Genomic DNA, 17,619 nt, shown 5'->3' with positions numbered 1-17,619 from the left:
ATATCAAGTTCTTTTTATAAAGTACTTTTCAGATGGCTGAGATGCAGAGGAATACTGTTTCCTTTCCATGCAAGAAAGTGGTAGTAGAGACCAGTCCCTTGGGCACCACTTTGGATGTATTTCCTGGAAATTAGTTGGAAAGAAAGGTCACGTATATTGAATCATACATATGCCTCCATTGAGAAGTCGATTATTGGATCCATCTCATCTGTTGTGGCCAGCTTTGGCAATCCTTTCCCTTCTTTATCTGATTTGTTTCATGAGAAAACTCTCAGGACAATGTTGCCACCTCTACTACTGGCATTTTTACAGAGACTTTGCTAATATCCATCTGTGCTGCACGCCACTTACAAAATAATAAAGGGTGATTCTGGAAAATTACCCAAATTATATGTCATTTCACAATCCAAAAGTAAGAGGGAGGATTCAGACAAAGCATCCATGAACGTAAAAATCAGTGAATGGAAGTTAAGTATCAAAAAAAATCAAATTAAATGTTGTTGTAGCAAAACTGTCAATTACCCTGCATCCTTTTATTAATTTTGCTTTTATTTGTAGCATGGCTCCTGTTCCTTTTCTTGGAGCCATCACAGATCCTCGGTGTGTCAGAAGAATGATTGGAAAATAACTGACAACCAGATTTGCTGTCTATATTCTAAGCAAAAGATGCTGATTCAGAAGTCAGTGTATTTTTAAACTTTCTGTAGTTGTCAACTCAGAAGATGCAACTCAGGATGAATAACCTCAGGGACTCTGGAAACTTTTGAGAAAATCACTCTAACCTAGAAATGAGATGGGATGTTTAAAGTTGATAACTTTGAGGGCCAAGAATTTGAATAGCACAGTGAACAGAGCCAGGTGAAGCAACTATCATGAGGACACAGCAGGTACATTTTATTAGGTGATGTCTGGTTCCTTGTCATTGCAGTAATTTTTCCTCCAGTTTTATTTCTCCCCATCTTAATGAGATAATAATATATAGCTAAAAAGTTATTGATATCCATCTATGCTCAGTATCACATGAGATTTTTTTCATCTAACTTCTTAAATAATTATGTGATTGAGATATGCTTTCCTTAAAGATTAAGGATCTAAGGTTTAGTGTTTGATTCCAAAGTCATAAAGGGTAGGTATGAATCCATGTTTTCCCACCATCAATTCCAGTACTTGGTTTTTAACTTTAATATAAGTGACTGCTTAAAAAAATCTGTACTATTTTGAGATTAAGCTTCTAAAATTATAATGCTTTTGATATCAATCCCCTGAACAAACATTGACTAGGTGCCATGTAAAATCAACATAGATAGAAATGTCTCCTCCTCTGTAGTATCTTTCAAAAACTTCCAAACTATGAACTTCCCTAATTCTGTCCTATTATCTCCCTAAAGAAAATGGGTGAAGCAACCAGCAAAGGACTAGCGTTTCATATAAACTGATCTGTGTGTCATTTCTCAAACTTGCTCTTTGGCTTGAAGCCTTTATCCAGCATTGCCCCTCTTTTTAGAATATCATACTTGATTCGTTTGTATCTCTAGGAAAATACCCATTCTTCACGGGTTATCTCTTCATACCTTCTTTGTAAAGCTCTTACGATAATTCCAACTGGGTATAGTTTTAAATGAATAATAAGAAGCACTTAAATCCGTAGTGTATGTCAGGTGCTCTTCTTCAAATTAAAATCTTAAGTCCTCACCACAGTTTAGATAGGCACAGCCATCACCACCTCCACCACCATTCCACCCATGGTAGAACATACATCACAAACAGTACTGTGGCAGAGATGGGATTTAAATTTACAGAGATCAACCCAGAAATCTGGTAGGTTCTCACAGAATCCACGTCCATAATCACTGTATGTACTCTCTTTCATTCCTTTGACACGGCACTTATCTTTTTCTGCTCTTATATGTTACTTTTTATCTCTTTTCCTAAACTTGAAGAAGAAGCAGCATTATCTTATTTGCCTGTCTAGACCCTTGTCCTGAGAAGTCTGCCTTTTGAATGAAAGGAAGAAATAAGTATTTTACTCTCTCTCATGCTTAGGGTATTTTGCTGGTTTACAGTTACCCATCTATTTTTTTTTTCACTGAAGGCCAAGAACATGTCATGCATATTTTGTACCTATTTTACAAATAGGCGTAGCCTTTATAGTACTGAGTATCAAATGACTTCTCCATAGCTTTTTGTGAAATTGCCTTGCTTTGGGATATGAACGAACCTGGCTCCAGCCCTTGGCAAATCAAAGGCTACCCTCATCTCCATCTTGCCTGTTTCAATCTGTGGTCTCCATCCTCCTTGTAGCTTTTTTTCCCCCACCACCCTTGGCCATAAATATAAAGAGATTCACTGTATGGTTAGAACTAATGAGATAATAGACATTACCTAGTAAATTTCTTCTATTGGCTGAAGAAACTGAGGCAAACTAACTTTCTATATATAATTAGTTTCAGTGGCCTTGCTATAATATCACATGACATGAAGTTGTCCTCTGCTAGGCCTGGAGTGCGGTGATGGTATTCCATCTGGAAATTATCTCCTTAGAGACGTAGGGTACTTTAGATCATCATTTCCTCTCCCATATAGAGTGAAAGCCTGCTCACCAGTGCTTTTAATCCAGGAAGAACAGAATGGCTAATCCATGTTAAAATGTTAAAGACTGATAAAAGCTTAATGTGTTTTCTCTCCCAGTGGGATAAGAATTCATTTTTAATAGGAAAAGCATATCTTCATCCTCAAATTCCCAAAATGTTGATACGTGAAGCTCTGCTGAGAGCAATATTAAAATAAGTGCAATGTGGGGTGGGAAAGGGTGAAAGAGACTTCTAAGGTCAAAGAAGCTTAGCAAATGCCCCCTTTATTTTCGAAATTCACCATGAATATTTACTTACATGTCAAATATCCCAGAAATTAGGCGACAACAGTAACAAGAAGGATAATAAACACAATAAAAATCTGCCTAACTTAACACAATATTTCTAAATTTATTTAACATTAAATTCATTTTGCATTTGGATCAATCTTCTATGGAACAGAGGTTTGGGAAGGACCCCATACTCTACAGAGTAGTTTGTGTTAAGATGATCAGCTATATGACCCTTTCAAATCATATCCAACAGAGAAGTCTCAAATTCTATCTACCTATAAGGATAGCTGAACTGGGTGAATTTACACCAGATGACAAAGGTAGAAGTCATCAGGGATGGTGTTTATGGCAGAACTCCAGAAGGAGAAGCTGTATTAAGTGCATATTAAGACTCAGGACACCAGTACAGGGCTCTCTCACTGTCATTGATGACAGATGGTCAGTTCTCTGTGCTGAGGAATAAGAAGCGGAGGGAGGAGAAAGCATTGAGCCCAGCATGGAAACATGAGATTGTGTTCATTTCCTGTTTAATCCTCCAGAAACCTATTATGTCCTTAACTTAATGGGAATTAAATTAGCACCTAAGTCTATTTGTTTTTTTCATATCTTAGAGAAAATAAAAATAAAAGGCTATTCTTTTCAGGGCTTTGTTTTGATTTTCATTTTATTGCTTAAAATATGAATGATTACCATGTATATATCTGACTAATTCTGAATGATGATAATCAGGAAATCTCTTTTCCTTTTTCAGTAAGCTCACTGATAGCTTAATTTCTTTTTTTTCCATATTCCTTTCACAGAATTGTGGATTTATAGAACACTGAATATTATGATTGATTACAATATTTGTATTGTAATGAATCAGATGATTGGATCTATCATGTTGCTTGTAGGATATCTGCTCTGTATTGTGTTTTTCTGTCTTGCCAGTGAACACTAATGCAGAGTTGTTTTGACTTGGAAATATTGAAAAAATATAATTAAAGACAAAAATTGTTCTCTGTGCTTTGTAAAAACAACTCTTGATTATCAAATTATAATACCCTATCTAAAGTATGAATAAATTCAAAGTTTAATTTCTAACCCAAAGGAAAGAGTAAAAAACATAAAATTTATGAAAATTCCTCCCATGTTTTATTTTAAAATGAAGAGATGTATATAGGTTGATGAAAGAATAAATTCACAGAAACTTTTAATAATATATTCTAATAGACAATGAAAAATGGAAATTAAGAAGACATTAGGAAACAATATTAATTAATTACTATGTAAAAAAACAGCAATGTTCTGGTTTCCAGAATAGGGTAATAGATATTATTTTAAGGAAATAGAAAAGAAAACAAATTCTCATTGAATAACTGAATTAATATGATTTTAAAAATCATGGAAATTGGTATTTAAAGCTTATAGAGTGAATGTGGGCTCTTATGAAACCAATTTTGTCAAAGTGACTTAAAACCTACCTTTGAAAGAAAGAAAACATAACTAGATAAAATTCTCCCCCATACTACACTTCTTTTGTCATAGTGGAATGAAATTAAATGCCACAAACATTACAAAAAGAAGACATTTTGTTCATAAAATAGTTATCATTGCCTTCAGAAGTAGCCAAACATATCCATAAACCCCTGCTTGACTTAATTATGATTAAACAGACACTGTGCCTATAAGAATTCTAAAATACAGTTGTTAAGAATGGATGGAAGATAGAGATGCTAACATGAGTTTAAGAGCGAGGCCCATAGGGAAGGAGCACAAACACATAAAACTTTAACTGTTTGTTTAAAAACAATATAGTTTGAGTGTGATTTTCTCGGTAGCAACAGTGGCATTCTCAAAGTAAGAGGTCACAATCTAACCATCAGGATAGATATAACTCATTCAAAGAAAGAGCTAAAGTACTGAGAAGAGAAGGATAGCAACTGCATACCTCTGCTGCAATCATGTAGCAGAGGCAATCTCTGTCAATATGTCTTGCAGCCTGAGATATTTATATATTTGAATTCCACCTCTTTAGTGAACTACCTATATGACTTTCAGCCTTACTCTTCTTCCCTGAACCTATCTCATACATTCGAAAAGAGAATTAAAAGTGAAGTAAGCAACTTACTACATTGTCCAGGTATAAGCATAAGATTTCAAAGGTCAAGATAGTAGTCTATGTCCAAAGATGAGCTGCCTTAGGAACTCAACCCTTTTACCAATTCACATTTGATTTTACTCTTTCTGTGATTTCCAATCTCAATTACACTAAACTCAGACTAACTAGCCAATCACCTGTTCTCACAAACAACAAAAAGCATAGATGTTAGAGCTAAAGGGAGGCATTTATGATTATTAACTATAACTTCCAGATTATACAGTTAGAATAATAAACCCAAATAAGAAAATGACTACTCTCAATGTCTCCTTTCCACTGGGAAAATATACACATGAAAACAACTGCACATTGTTGGCATATACTCAATGATATAGACATCGATTTTTTTAAGAAAGATTAAATCATACATGCATCTTAATACGCTAAACCTTATCAATATAAGCAACCATGAATAGCAGAAAAAATAAAACAAATGATTACAATTTTTGCTTGCTGGGATTCTGCATTTATAGTTCAAAATTGATTTTTTTGTGTGTATTGAACAATGAGTTTCTGTCAAGCCTTCCATTAATGATTAGTCTTTAGTATATTCATAAAAAAATACACATGAAGTCTATCATGCTATGTGTTTTATGTGATTACTTTATCATATTGTAATAGCTGGGAAGACAATTGTGTAGCTTTGATTAATATCAAGGAACTCTCTTGCATATTAATACCCTCATAAAGCCACATAGGAGAATGAACAATAGCTTGAGTTGGTGAACTGTGGTTGTCACTGGAAATGTACTAAAATCAGCTGGAGTTGATAATGAAGCTATTGTCTCCATGCTACTCATGTCTGAACCCAAATATTCTCAGAGAAACTTAAAAGAAGAATGTTATGTCATCTCTACAAGTACAAAAGACCTCACATTAAAATCAATTGTCCAACTAGTTACATTGCATTTTCAGGATGAATTTCAAAAAAAAAAAAACACAGTATCTTTCATTAAGTGCTAGTTATTAGAGCTTTTAATGTGCCTTCCAATTGCATTGGCTTCTATACTGTGCAATGCTATATTTGCAAATATCATCATTTTCTACTAAATTAAATGTAAAGAGTTACTTGGAGAATACTTTACTCTTCTCCTTGATAGGCTGGTTATCTTTTCCTGAATCAAAATAGTTATTTACTTTCCTATCAGTTATGCAGAATGATTGTTGCACTGCACCAACCCCCATACATAAGTTGAAGTTCTCTTAGTACTAAAAAATACAACCTCATTTGTAAACAGGCTTCTTGCAGATATAACTAGTTTAAATGAGATCGGCCTGAACTGCAGTGGGCCCTGGTGTTATTATAAAGAATGCCATGTGAAGAGACAGACACTCACATGGAGAAAACATCATGTGAAGATAAAGGCAGGGGTCAGAGTGATGCAACAGAAGTCGAAGAACAACAAGGCTGTAAGCAAACCACCAAGACCTAAGGGAGGAGCTGGAACAGATTCTCCCTGAGAGCCCTCAGAAGGAACCAACACCACAGACAGCCTGATCTTGGACATGTAGCCTCTAGAACTATAAGATAGCAATTTTCTATTGTTAAGCCACCCAATTTGTGGTGATTTGTTATGGTGGACCTAGCAACCTGGTACTTTAGCAATTATAAGAATAAAAACTAAATGTGTCAAGTACTGTCATCAGTGCCATAAAGTACAGCGCATGCTGCACAATAAATTATTTTTAAATTTCAAAAGTGGAAAACTTTGAAATATATGCACATATCTATCACATACATGCATATATAGCATAAAGTTCAAAAAAATAAAATATTTCTCAATGAAGAGGCATGCCAGAGAGAAATCGTCGGACAATTTATTTTGGTTAGGACTCCCATATATATAGGCTGAATTGAGGAATGTGGAAAAAAAGAGACAGGAGAACTATTATCAGTAAAGACTGATTGAAAGATGCACCTCACACCCCACAACCTTGATTTAAAATTGATGACCCAATTCTCTCAAAGCTCCTTGTTGATATGTAAAATATGTTCCTTTGAACTGCAAAATTATGGCCATTTAAAGATGTGACAGGGTCAGACTGCTAATACAAAGTGAAATAATACATGATTATTTTGCTCTATTCATTTTACTTATAGCATTTCAGGCTTAGATAAAAATATGTTTCTAGAATCAAATTATACTAGATCATTTACTAGAATAATCTTTATTGATAAAGTTTTCAACGTGAATATGTGTTGCTAATATAGTTGGATTCTATCAATCAAAGATAACATATTTTGAATATATATATACTAAAGAAGTATCTGTAAAATCTTTATGAGTTTATTCTAGTTTCCATGAAATAATTTGCCAAAACACTTTTTATGATATGTACAGAGAATATGATTGTGTTAGAATCAGTTTGTTTCGTATGAAACATGTAAAAATCAATCCCATGTTGCTACCAGATTATGAGTTTTGAAAACAGGAAGGACATTTCACTCAACTTTGTATGCTGGTATTTAGGATAGTGGCTAACAAATTGTAGACCTCTTAACAAATAGTTGTTCAAATGTGCCAGATGACACTTCATATTGCTCAAAAACACAACATTCAATTGAATAAAGGCAAAAAAAAAAAAAAAAAAAAAAAAACAAGAAAGAAAGAAAAAGTTTGGCACAGTATGTTAAACAGCTTGCAAAAATTAAAGTCTGTTATCTTGGTCCTAAGAAGCACTATTGTTATGTAGTAGGTGCAGCTATGGCTTCAACTGCAGCCCTTTTTCATGGGTGATGAGCTTCAATTAATTTTAGCACACACTTCCCTGAGGACACAGGCAGAAGATCTTGCTACAGTGGTTTTCTTTTCCTTTTTTTTTTTTTTTCTTTTTATTTTTCCTGGCATTTTCCAGCATACCAAGTCCTCATCTGGGCTTTTTATTGACCTTTTTACTGACTTTCTATCTGATCACTTGATGGACTTTTAATTTTTATTTGACTCTGTTCTAGCAATAACATGTAGATTATATCACCTATTTTCTTTGTGCTTCTCATTCAGGGCAGAATAGCCTTCTTTAGTGAAAGGAATGGGCACAGGTCACACGTAGTCAAAACCTAGAAAGATTTCAGGAAGTCGACTCTAGGTTTGAGTGGCAAAGGATAAAACAGACAGGAAACCAAAGAGCAGATGAATTTTCTTAGTTAAAATTGGATATAAATAAACTTTCAAAAAGACATATGGTTTTCCTCTTGCTATACCAAACCTAAAGCTCTATGTCCACCTCCACCACCTTCCCAACAAAGCATGGTCACCTTTATCTGTAGCACCATTCCCATCACTGTCTCATCTTATTATCTATTTACATTCTTCCAATTCTGATCATTCCTACCCCCGCTTTATTCTTTCATCTTCTCAGCTTCATATTTGCTTTAGTTGCCAACTGCTGAGGAATTCAGCCAAGGTCAGGAAGCAAGTGTGGGAATTCCATCTTCCACATTCTGTCCATTTTTGCTTAGAATGGACTCTCAACTTGCTTGAAATTGCTCCCAGGGGTTTACATTTGCCCATGTCACCACTTTGGAGCAAAATTCATTTCCCATGCCCTAGGAAGAGGCTGTTAAAAATCTTGAAGTTATAATGGACCCTTGAGTCTCAGCTAACTCAAGGTGTTGAATTTTTCTTCCCTTCTGTAGGGAAAAAAAAAATCTTCCTTTTTTTTTTTTTTTTTTAATAGTTCCAGGACTACATGGCTGTGTATTGCTATTAACTTCCAGACTGAATGCTCAATATGCTTGATGATAACACTAATAACAGTCAGTGCTTTATCACCTGGAAAATAGACAAAGTAAGATGTTGCATTAGAATAGACCATGGTGTTGATGTTTATTTTGTCTTCCTAAAATGTACTTCTAAACAGATTCAGTTCAGTGAGTTCAAAACCTATCAGCCAGATTTTTTATAATATGATCCTGCTGTTCAGTACTTTTCCCAAGTTTTAATTTACATAAACATTGATCTTCCAATCTCATGCCTTACCGAAAAAGCTCGAGAGTCATGCCCTCTCTCTCTACTCGTCCCAGCTTCTGGGGCTTGTGCAAGTTCCTCAATCATATCTGTGTACCTGCTCCCACCTCTAACCCAAGCATCTTCAGAGAACATTTGGGAATTATTTTCCTTATGGAGGGGAGCAAATTCAGCATTTAAGTAAACACAACACACACAATTAATTAGAGGGCAATTAACTTTATGAAAAATTCAACACAAACTCTCCTTCAAAGGCTACTTTCAGTATATTTAAAATGAAACAGTATGGTTGTCCCTAAATTTTATCAAATGTGGTCAAAGACAGTATGGCTTTCTCAATACAAGGTCTGAAGATGGATAGTTTTATAACAGTTTGTAAGGAAATAGAATTTTTATTTTAGTGGAAAAAAAAAAAAACTAGCATGGATTTCATCTCTTTTGCTGAGCCTCACTAGAATGTGGCTCCCACAGAGATACTTTGCTAATTAGGCTCTTCAGTGCCATACACGTTGCCTGACACAAAGGAAATGCTCAATAAATATTTTTGAAGAGGAGCACTTCAATGAGATATTGTACCTCCTAGAATTCTTAATGCCATGGATTGTGCTTTTTTTTTTTTTTTTTTTGCTTAGGCTCCTTTATGTTTTAATGCAGTGCCTCACACTTCACTGTTGTTCAATAAATATTTGTTTCAATAAAAATAAATAAATTTTCACCTGTGATGGGACCTGTGAGTGTTGCCATAATAAAGTCAGCTAGTCCAGTAGTTCTCTCACAGAACCCAACCACAAGCTGACCTCATGTTTCAAGTTCTGAAATTATCTCTAGAAGGCCTCTGAGGAGGGGAATTTACAGGCCTGGTGAGGTCAACAGAAGTCCAGAAACATGTTGACATTCTATCAAAGTGACATCTGTCAGATCAGTCTACTGTCCATATCAGGGGCCTAAAGGGATGGGGCACAGGACAGGTACATTTTTGCTGAAGAGATATAGGCAACTGCCCCCAAGGAATCAGAAGGAAGAGCAAGCAGGTCTTAGGGGAAAGCCCCAAGAAGAGTCACAGAGGCCATTCGTGCACAGTATTGCCACGGGGCTCCTGAGAGCTGGGGCACTATGCTGGGCTGCAGAGATGCCAAGGGCAGAGCTGCCTACTTCCACTTTTTCCTGGGGTTGGCTCTGCTTCCCCAACAGAGGTTTCATCAGTAACAACATATGTCTTCCCCCTGCTGATGAAACAGAATTACACCCTGGGGAGATTTACTTCTTTGCATTTTGAACTTTGTAAGGAGCTTTAAAAGGGCGGGAGGGGGCATGCAGGAAAAAGGGGACAGAGATCCCATTTACTCAAATTATAGTTTTCATTCTCCACCAAGCCTCATGGTTTGGCAAACAGAATCTGTTACTTGGTGTTTTGAAAAAAGTAAGACATTTAGTATATTATGCAACTTCCTGCAACTCTAATTAAGATCTTTACCATTTTGAACCTGCAATATAATCTCAGAAGAAAACAAAAATTAGAACTCTTTTGACTTACACAGGGGGCCATTAAGCTCTTCTGCATGCTCCCAGGGAGCCTCCCTGCTGGAGACTTCCTGCAGCAACACTGCTGGGGGTACTGTGGGCTCCAAAGGCTGGCACCCTATGGAGCCTCTCAAGAGCCTACAGAAGCTTATATTTCCCCTAAAACTACCCCATTCCCCGTTCTCTAGCAAGCTCTGCATACTGAGAGTCTTTCCATCTAGCCTGCCTCCTGGATTACTTTAAACAATTTGTGTGCATGGTTAAAGGAGTCCAATAAATTTTAGACTCCATGATGTTTTCAGCACCCAATCTAGGGGCCTTGGTAACATTTTGGTATCAGTTAACTCCCTTTTCTGAGAAAAAGAGTTCTCTTTACACAAAGTATTTTAATGGTCTACAAATTCTCCAAAAGACTTTGAGTTCCTTAGATACTTAGGTGCTAAGTGTGTGACATACAATGCTTTGTATCTTCAAAAATACACTTTTCTATGTACATACATGAATATACCACAGTAAATCTCACCATCTATATATTGACAAGACAATAATTAAAAAACAAAAAAACTGTATAGCAGAAAAATCAGTAGATAGTAGAGTACAAGAAGGAAAGGGGTGGGGGGGAGGTAGAAGGAGAGGGAAAGGGGAAATACTGAGGACTAAATTAGAACAAATTTTATTTCATGTCTTTTTATCACATGAATCCTATTGCTATGTATAACCAAAATGTACCAATAAGAAGATATATATCATTACATTAAGGAGCACCTCCAGATTATGTACTATACTTTTAACCTCTTCCTCACGTCTCAGACATATTTTCTGAGTTAGTAGGTTTTTCATTACTATAACAAAATACCAAGGCTAATCAACTTATAAAAAGAAAGGTTGTTTTTTGTTTTGTTTTGTTTTTGTTTGTTTGTTTGTCTGTTTTTTTGGCAGTTTTGGAGCTTCCAGTCCATAAATAGATTGGCCCCATTACCTTGTGCCTGTAGCAAACAGCATATCAATAACAGCAGTATTCAGCAGAATAAAACTGCTAAAACCATGACCAGGAAGCAAAAGAGAAGAAGAAGGGGCTGAGGGCCCACAATTCCTTTTAGGTACATGCCCCTAATGATTTAAGGACCTTGCACTAAGCCCCTCCTTTTCAAGTTTCAACCATTTCCCAAGTGTCACACTGTGGACCACATCTCTACCACATGCATCTTTCAGGGACCTTCGGCATCCAAAGTATGGCAGGATCCCATTGAAAATATTTATTCAATTTACTTAGTGACCCACTGAACATTTACTGAATGGCTACCTTAGGCTAGTAAATTTTAAATGAGTGCACAAAGACATTGTCCTTGATCTCAGGAGTATGGAAAAAGAAAGGGAATTAGGGTTGAAAATGAATCTAGAAAAGAATTATCAAAGTAGAACACATAAAAAAAGCAAACTTTCCCCCACTTAAAGTTAATGCTAAAAATTACTGCTTATCGTTTATTTCTTTGAATAAGTCAAAGTGATTTCACATGTGTGTTCTCACCAGCTCCTCACTGTAATCCTGGAAGAATCCATAAGATATGATTTTCCTTCCATAGACAAAGAATGTGAATCCTCCCAGGTAATGGCAGAAGGCAGATTCTCACCAGGCTACACTAACTCCAGAGGCCATATTTGTTTTGGCATGGTAATGCCAAAAGGGTTGAATTTATTTCACAGTTGTAAATTGCAGGAGATATATAATAGGTACTGATAAAACAGATGTAAGTGCGATCATATTTTTCTTGCTCCTTTATGAAAACAAAATCACTCATTGGTCTATAGGTTTTATATTTCCCAAATCTCACATTAGGTAATTAATATGAAAAAGAAAACTCATGGGACATATTTGGCACTTTAAAAGCCAAACAAGACAAAGAACCCAACCAACTAAACAATACGACTCCACAATCACAATCAGGTTATAAATGAAATGGCAGCAAGACGTGATGAAAAACACTGACAGAAAACGTGAAAAATAGGCTACTAGTCCTGCTTGCCTAGTCCTGAGAAAAACAATGATATTTAACTTTGCTGAAATTCCATTTTCTCTCCCTATTTTTTTAAGAATGTTCAGAGATCAATAAAACTATATAAGGTTTTTGAAATATGCTGACATTTTATGCAAATGTAAGCTCATTCCATTATTAACAACCCCTCACCCGCATGTTCAGATCTGACTTGTTTTCACTTTACATTCCTGTGCCAATTCTAACTCGATTTCCTCTCCATGGTGTGATTATTTAAAATTTTAAATATTTAAATTTTACCTAATTTAATCTAATATTTTACCTGAATTTCCTCCCACGTGTTTTAAACCCATTACTTCTTGAAGTGTCTTTGTTGACTAATGAGAAAAATGGGTCCCTCTTCTCTCCATAATACCTCTTTATGCATCCGTAAACAGTTATCATGTGTCCCCTCTGTGTTCTTTCCTCAAGATTGAACATCCTCTGGTCTCCCAGCCTTTTCTTATAGGTCTCATTTTCAAGGCCTTTCATCATTTTCTGTTGCTTTCTTTTGAAACCTCTGCCAAATTTGTCTACGTTTTAAAAAGTGTGTCTTCCCAAATGGAACATGGTAATTCTATCAAGGGCTGAGGATTGCTAAGCAGAGTCCAATAATTGCTTTATTTATTTTATCCTTGACAATTCTGCTAATACAACACAGGGTAGCAGTTGACTTTTATTTTCCTTTCTGTCTTTTAACAGCATCACACCATTGACTTTCTCAGATGTTAACTAGTATAAATTAAAGCTTCTCAGGACAAGAATTAGTAAAATTAACTAACTTACTTTCTTTTAGTCACAGTGCCTAGGGTGGTGTTTTTAAACATTGGGTACTTAATAAAAATGAAGGGGATCAATGAATATTATTTGTACCTACAAATGGTGTTTTTAAAATTTTATTTTGTTGTGAGGAATTGAACCCAGATGTGCTTAACCACTGAGCTACATTCCTAGCCTTTTTAAAGTTTAAGACAGGGCTTCTCTAAGTTACTTAGAGCCTTGCTAAATTGCTGAGGCTGGCTTTGAACTTGTGATCCTTCTTCCTATGTGTCCTGAGTAGCTGGCATAACAGGCAGGTACCACCACACCTGGGTAAATTTATTTTAATATAACAAAAAATATACGTGATCCTTCTGTTTTGATTGAAATGTACTGAAAAGTGTAAAACCATGTTTGATTCTATTGCTTAAAAAACCCAGTAATATTAAAAGTAAGTACTTGGAGCCAGGCATGGTGGTGCACACCTGTAATCCCAGCAGCTCAGAAGGCTTAGGCAAAAGGATCATAAGTTCAAAGGCAGTCTCAGCAATTTAGCACCCCCTGAGCAAATTACTGAGACCCTATGTTTTAAAAAACAAAACAAAAATAAACAAAACAACAACAACAAAAACAAGGGTTTCAGATGTGACTCGGTCCTGGGTTCCATGCCTGGTATAGGAAGGAAAAAAAAAAAAGCAAGTACTTGGAATGAAAGGGAGGTTTTGCTGAATTTTATTTACATATTATAGCTCTCTGTTTCACATGAAAGTTTCTGGAAATCCACCAGACAACCAGAAATATGAACCATGAAACTAATGGCCAATTAATTTAAAATCAATTACTGTATATAATGTGATAAATCACCTTATGGAGTTTAGCTGGACTGTCAAACTTGCTTAATATTTGATTTTCCAGGGCTAAATCTAGAGAAAATAGGAAATGATTTGGCAAGGTCAGTGTCTACAAAGCAGGAAGCTTGATCTTCTATTGTATCTGCTGAGCAGGAAAAAAAAAAAAAATCCAACCTGCTGTTGGACTGTCAAAATACAAGACAGGACCAGTGGCCATATCAGGACTTCCTTTGGGGAAATGAGCAAATGAGAGCAAAAAATGCAATCTCATGCAGTTCAGAAGATTGGATTTAAAGGACCTGAAGTAGTGATGATACCCTTTTATCCTATAAGTATTATGAACATTTTATCTTATCAGATTGGCTAAGAATGTGTTGCTACAATGTTTCATAGTAAGAAAATATCAGGAGCATCAGTAACAATGCAGCTAATCTCCCCTAGCTATTCCAATGAGAAATGACCTATAGTTTAAACAGAGCCCTTTGGAGAATGAAGACCTGATCAAGAAAAGAGCAAAGTATTCTCCTAGAATTTTAACTATCTGGGCACATATTCTGCATCCTGGAATGGAGATATTTTTACTACTTAGAAAACATACCTTTAACTTAACTTTTCATTGAAAACATACAGAGACAAACTAACAAAAACATATTTAAGCAAAATTTTAAGAATATCTTTGGCTAAAATAAATGCATATATTTTGAAAATAAACTCCCAGAAATTATAATTATTTAGCAAATGAATATGTATTGAAAATTTACATAGTGCTAGAAATTTGGGGAAGGACCTAAACATTATAAAATACATATATTTTTTAAAATAGTTTTATCAAGCTGGGAATGGTGGTACACAACCATAATCCCAGTGACTCTGGAGGCTGTGGTAGAAGGATATCAGGATATCAAGTTCAAGGCCAGTCTCAGCAAGTCAGCAATGTACTCAGCAAATTAGTGAGATCCTATCTCAAAAAAAAAAAAAAAAAAAAAGATTGAGGATATAGCTCAGTGGTAAAGATCTCCTGGGTTAAATCCCTAGTACCAAAAAAAAAAAAAAAAGAAGAAGAAGAAGAAGAAGGAAAAAAGCAATTAAAAAAAAATTTTGTCTGATGGCAGGGCAGGGCATACAGATACAAAAAGGTAAAACCCAGCAGCTTGTGTTAGCTGTTCATCTGTACCATTGGGCAAAGTTTTATTCTGGTGACTATGTCTTGCCTTGATTCTCCTTTACTTCTCCACCTATCTCTCTGATATTCCTTCTTCATTGTGTTTTTTGTTGTTGTTATTGTTGTTGTTTTTGGTATTGGGGATTGAACTCAGGGACACTCAACCACTAAGCCACATTCCCAGCTCTATTTTGTATTTTATTTAGAGACATGGTCTCACTGAGTTGCTTAGTGCCTCCCTACTGCTGAGGCTGGCTTTGAACTCGTGATCTTCCTGCCTCAGCCTCCTGAGCTGCTGGAATTACAGGCCTGCAGCACCTCACCCTGCTGTCCTGCTCTCCATTGCTTTTTGCTGTCTATCCCTGGATGCCTCCTATCCTCTAAGGTCTTTCCATGATCCTGAATCATTTAATCCATTCCATGGCTTCAATGTTTTTTTTTTTTTAAATGCTGGTAGCTTCTTTTTAAGTTAAGAATCTCTGGTATATTTAAGAAGGAAGAAAAGAAAGGTAAACAAAGCAGGGAGGGAGAGAGAGAAGAAAGGAAGAAATTTATTATTCAGAGATGATGGTATGTTCTGGCACTTATGATCAGGACTACAGTCTCTTCCTGGCCAAAATTCTTGCATGGGAAAACCTTTGGGAATAGTCTGTGCTCTTTGTTATCTGCTTCAGCATTTTCTCTCTCCCTCCCCAGTCTCATTCCTACCCATAGCTGACACAGCAGTAAGCCAACTCCACCTCTCATTTCAATTAGTTTATATAGGTTACATTCAAAAGAGAACAGATTGACTGGTTAGTACTGAATTCTAATTCCAAATTCCCATGAGAAGAGGAACCTTTCTGCATGGATGAGATGTTTATACTTGTCCTAACCATGATATTTGCCTAGTTCAAGTGCCACAGTACAGAAGTACACAGTACTTCTTCCTTGGCAGAAGCAGGGGCAGCACTATAAGAAGGGTCAGTCCTAGGCTTTATAGCATAAAGCATGTGTGAAACCATCACCAAATCTACAACTCCCCCCCCCTTTTTTTCCTTTAAATTCTAATGTTTGAAGATTTTTAAAATTGTTTTTGTTGATTGCTTGTTTTGGCTATTGTACACTGTTTTATTGTATGCTGTTCTTTTCTGTTCAATACAGCAGTGCAGAATAATGGTTAGGAGCAGCCAAACAGTCATGGATTCCATCCCACAAAGTCTATCAGAACAGGGAACAAGTCTTCTGAATCCAGCTGCATACTCCTAATCCATTAGAAGGTCCAGTGTATATCAGACACTAACACCACCACCAAGAGTAAAATAGAAAATAGGGAATTCATTGCATGAAAAACAATTCTCAAACACTGCCAGTGTCTCTTCCTGAGATGTGATATTTTAAAAGTTTTTTTTTTTCATTTCATCTCTCTAATTTAGCTTAATATTCCTAAATGTATTGCCATATAGAGGTCCACATAACAGAGATAATGTTGCATATTAGATATATGGGGAAAAAACTCAAAATAGGATATTTGCTGAAAGTTTTTAATGAGGCATTAACAGCTCTGGATATTAAAGTTCTAATTTGCACAATTTTATGAAATAAACAAGGAGAGCACGGCATCAGATGTAAGCTGCTGCTTGCTGCCTCCACTCAACACATTTTAAGTGAGTGTCAAATTGATTTTGCAATCCTTAATTATATTTCTCCAATTTTTTTCTGACTGCTGAATTTGTAAGTATGCAGAAGAAATCAGTTTTCAGCAAACTATTTTTCTCACAGTTAAACTTAATAACATACCCTATTAACACCAATTATATGAGCTATGAAAAATACATTACAGAGGTGCAATTGCATCAAAGCAAGAACTGGTCAACTGAATATTAAAATGTGTATTTCATATTCATACTGATTAAATTCCTTATGATAAAATACCTGAAAAATAGGCAAACTACCGTCTTTTCTGTTTATAAAAGTTTCTGTCCAAATGTGAATGAGATCAAAAGAAACCCTATTTTAGAAAGAAAAATGTGTTATTTTATTGATATTGTATGAGGTCCTTGCTGTCAGGATACTTTCATGGAACCCGTTTTTCTTCAGCTTTGTAATATATGCTTGATACCAATTGAATTCAGGTGAAATTTGGAGCGTTACTTCTAAAATTCATACACTGCTGAAGTTTCTATCAAAGAAGTTCATTACCAGTAATTTAATGTAAGAGAATTGGAAGGTTTTTTCTCTAAACAAAGTTAATGAAATTTGTTCATCATAGTATAGCTCTAAGATTCTCTTATCTGAGTATTGCAAGAATCACCTGAAGAACTTTTTCTTTTATTAATTTTT

At 35.6% G+C, this 17,619-nt stretch overlaps 1 protein-coding gene across 1 annotated transcript in view; it reads right to left on the bottom strand.

The window, feature by feature from the left end:
• The window catches only part of Ush2a (usherin), a 770,052-nt gene that overhangs the window by 464,941 nt on the left and 287,492 nt on the right, over positions 1-17,619 (bottom strand). The gene's annotated exons all lie outside the window — the stretch shown is intronic.

This window comes from Marmota flaviventris, chromosome 12 (assembly GCF_047511675.1).
Source record: "Marmota flaviventris isolate mMarFla1 chromosome 12, mMarFla1.hap1, whole genome shotgun sequence".
Lineage (NCBI taxonomy): Eukaryota > Metazoa > Chordata > Mammalia > Rodentia > Sciuridae > Marmota > Marmota flaviventris.
The sequence above is the reverse complement of the archived record's forward strand: the minus strand, read 5'-3'. Positions and strand labels throughout refer to the sequence as shown.